We start from the raw sequence: 4,322 nt of genomic DNA on the forward strand, positions 1-4,322 counted from the left end.
AAAACCTGAGAATGGTGGTATCCACTTGTAACCCCAGCATTGGAGAAGGAGAGATATGAGGATTTTTTTGACTGTCTGGTCAGCCACACCAGTGACTTCCAGGTCAATGAAAAACCCTGCATCAAAACACCAAGGTGGGTGGTTCCTGAGGTTGTCATCTAGCCTGGGTGCACAGACAGACATACGCCCAATTCACTCAAGGTTACAAACATTCTGACCCTAAGTGAGCACAGTTCATTTATTTTTGTTTGGGATTTTTAAGATTTAAAAAAAAAATGTATGCCAAATGTGGTGGCATACACTTTTAATCCCACACTTAAGAGGCAGAGACAGATGGATCTCTATGAGTTTAAAGCCAGCCTGGTCTACATAGTGAGTTCTAGGCCAGCCAAGGCCATATAATGAGACCATATTAAAATGTGTGTGTGGGGGGGGGGGTGTTGCCTGCATGTATGTATGTGTACTGTATGTGTACCTGGTGCCTGTGGAGGTCAGTAAGAGGGCGTTGGATCCCTTAGAACTGAAGTTACAGTCAGTCGTGAGCCACCTTGTGGTTGCTGGGAATGGAACCAGGGTTCTCCGAAGAGCAGCCAGTGCTCTTAACTACTGAGCCATCTCTCCAGTTCCTCATTTGTTGACTTTAACATCCTGTCTAAGATGTCTTTAGAACAACACACATTACCTCCCAGGCATTTGGGCTTTATCTTGACTCTCAGCAGGCAGGAAGGGACAAACTAGATCCCAGGGTATGGGGGGGCCTCATTCCTTCCCCCATGGCCCTTAATTTTCCCTGTCTTTATTTTTTTGGTTTTACATGGGTGTACCATTTGCATATGGGTGCTTCATGGCAGGTATGTCTGTGTGCTACGTGCATGGCCCCTCGAGACCAGAAGAGGGCTCCGTTTTCTCTGAGACATCCTGCTACCTCTTGTGGTACAAGAATCCTGTGGTTGCCCTCACTCTTTCCTTTCTGGGTCTGGACCACACTTTCTCCATGTCATGATGGCCTCCTCTCAGCCTCCAGTGATGGGACCCGAGCTGGGTGCTTACCCGCCAGAGCCTTGTGAAAGCAGGACTTCACAGTCAATCCCAAAGGGCCACCTGAGGCAACGCGCAAACAACTCCCTGAACCACAGGGGACAGAGCTGTCAAAAGCTGCTCCCAGGAGGGAGGGCTCACGCGCACAGACGTTGTTCAGCAGGTTGCTACCTGGCTCTGAGCTTTATTTCAGTGACATTGAAACAGCAGCCGCGGTGGTAAGGTTTCCTCAAGGTGTCTGTGGAGTGCTGCCTCGAAGGGAGGAACCCATTGGCTGGCTGCGAGAGGCGGCCAGGGGTGTGGAAGGGCCCACCCAGCTGCCAGCTCTGGCCGGGGTCACTCACAGAGAGCACTGCAGGGTGTTTCTGATAAAAACGTACCTAAAACTCAACACGAGACTCACAGTTCTAGAGTTGGGTGTGGAAGGACATGCCCGAGACCCCAGCACCAGGAAAATGGAGACCCATAAAGAGTTAGAGGCCCACCCGGACTTTGTGAGATACTGTTTCAAAACAAGACACAGAATCACCCAGCACTAGAACTAGTCATTTTTTCCCACTTATTTGTGTCTGGGCTGGGACACCACTGTTTTTGGGCCTCGGAGTTAGTTCTCTATTTCCTCCACATGGACCTTCAGGGTCACCAGGCCTGGCGGTTATCAGCCGAGCCATCTGGACAGCCCAGAAGACAGTCCTAACCAGACTGTACTCACCAGCGCTCAACACTGCTCATCCTAACCAGATGTGCTCACCAGCGCTCAACACTGCTCATCCTAACCAGACTGTACTCACCAGTGCTCAACACTGCTCATCCTAACCAGACTGTGCTCACCAGCGCTCAACACTGCTCATCGCTCAGTCCCCGGATAATCATCTCTCCTAAGCTGTTCACTGAATACTCTTCAGTCCCGCTGTGTTTTCAGGTTGTGTTGTTTTTTGGGTTGTCTCACTGTGTAGCTCTGGGCCCGGGGTGTGCACCACCAGGTCTGGCTGCCCCATTGTTTTTCTATGGCACCTCTCTGCCTGGTTTTTCATGCCACAGTCACTTGTTTGAACAGAATGCCCCAGTTATCTTTTCCAGGTGACTAAAGTCTTTTCTTTTGTCTCCGCTGCTGTGTCTGCCTGTGGCCTTCACATTCTGCTGGCGGCTATTAGCTGCTGCTTTCTGCCTTCATTGCAAGACCAGTTTCCAGGTTCTCCCCTTTCCTCTGCTCTCCTGTTCCTCCTCTCTGTTTCCTGACTGTGCAGTTGCTGCCCAGGGGCAGGTGTCCTGGAGGTTTCATATGGCAACTGGGATTCCTGGCCTGGAATGACAGTGATTCAGAGAGCTGGAGGCCAAGGGTCGTGAGGCCCAGGTGCAGGGGGATGTTAATAAGGAGTTATTTGTAATTTTCTTTTCTTTTCTTTTCTTTTTTTAAAAGGTTTATTTATTATGTATACAGCATGTATGACTACAGGCCAAAAGAGGGCACCAGATCTCGTTACAGATGGTTGTGAGCCACCATGTGGTTGCTGGGAATTGAACTCAGGACCCCTGGAAGAGCAGCCGGTGCTCTTAACCTCTAAGCTATCTCTCCAGCCCCTGTAATTTTCTTTTCTGAAGACAGTGAAAGAGAAACAGGGAGAGGCAAATCCCAGCTCCTGATTGATTTGTTTGTTTATTTTTGAGACAGGGTCTTGTATATCCCAGGCTGGTCTCCAACTCACTTTGTAGCCTAAGGTGACCTTGAACTTCTGATTCTCCGGTTTCCACTTCCCTGGTGCTGGGATGACAGGAGTGTGCACTTTGTGTGGTGCTGGGAATTGAACTCGTTGTTAGGCGTCTTTGCTTGCTGAGCCATCTTACCAGCCCCAGCTTGGCTGTCTTTTACTGGCTTTTAAAAAAGATTTATATATATATATGAGTGTTTTGCTTGTATGCATGCCTATGTACTACGTGCATGCATGAATTACATTTGGAAGGAAGGCAAAAGCCCCTGGAACTAGAGTTATAGACAGCTGTGAGCTGCCGTGTGGGTGCCAGGAATGGAACATGAGTTCTCTGGAAGAGCAGGCAATGCTCTTCACTACTGGCCCACCTCTCCAGCACCGCCATCCCCCCCCCCCCCTCCACCCCCCTTTTTTTCTCTTCTTTTCTTTTGAGACGGGTCTCACTGTGTTTCTCTGGCTATCCTGGAACTCTGTATAACCCGGCTGGCTTCACACTCACAGAGGTCTGCCTACCTCTCTCTGTCTCCTGAGAATGTGCATTAAAGGTACGCACCCGACCTGAGCACAGGATTTTAAGGTGTCTTCTTCAGTATTGTGTCTCCCACTGCTCTCTGTCTTGGTAACTGCTGGGTTAACTGCTCTGGCTTACTGGCATCATCTACTGTGCACATGTTAATTACTGTAGTTTTTAGCTGCGAATTCAGGAGGCCCTTTAACAGCCTCTAATCACATTGGAATCCCTCTCCCCAGGATCCAGTGGGAGGCCTGGACGCAGTGACTGAAATTGAGGACTGAGGAAGATGTCTATCTAACCTGGAGAACAAATTGAGAAGCTCTGATACCCAGGGTTGTGCCAACAGTCCCTGGATGTCATGTGTGATGGGAACATTTCCTCCCTCAGAAACTAAATGCTGGGCATGGGAACCAGGGTGCCCCCAGGGCACTGTGTAGCTGGGTTCTAAAGCCAGGTGAGTAAAGTGACTAATGTCGCAAATCCTTTTTGACCTAGTCAATGATTGCTTCCAGACAGAGGCTGAGCACACGACCTACCCCAGCTGGATGCCTTTCCTGCTGTGCAGGGAGTACTTCTCAGTGGCACAGGCAAGACGCTCTGGACAGGACCCTGCCTAGGCAGTGGGCCCTCCTTTGCAATGTAAGCAGGCTTATCTTAGCCATGGGAAACACATTCTAAGATCCTCAAGTGTAAACAAAAGTTCCTGAAAAGAAGCTATGTCTGGCTGTAAACAAATCTGTGTCTGCAGAGACTGATGGACCAATTGGAATTTCAATACTGTAGAGAGAAGGGAATGTTGTAGGTTCAGAAGCTAATTACTTTAATTCAGGCTAGTTTTAGCCTCCAAGAGAAGCCATGCCTTGACCCACTCTGTAACTGAACTAACACCTCGTGATAATAAATAGAAACCTCTTAGAAGGTATTGCCTCAGCAGAACACCAGTTTTCACCCATCCAAGAACTTTCCCTGTCTCCATATATCTGCCTCTCTAGTGAACCCACCAACATATTTTAAACTTGTCTTGATGTATGACCTTCTTTGTGAATGAAAAAGAAAAAGGC

This window comes from Onychomys torridus, unplaced genomic scaffold, assembly GCF_903995425.1.
Source record: "Onychomys torridus unplaced genomic scaffold, mOncTor1.1, whole genome shotgun sequence".
Taxonomy (NCBI): Eukaryota; Metazoa; Chordata; class Mammalia; order Rodentia; family Cricetidae; genus Onychomys; species Onychomys torridus.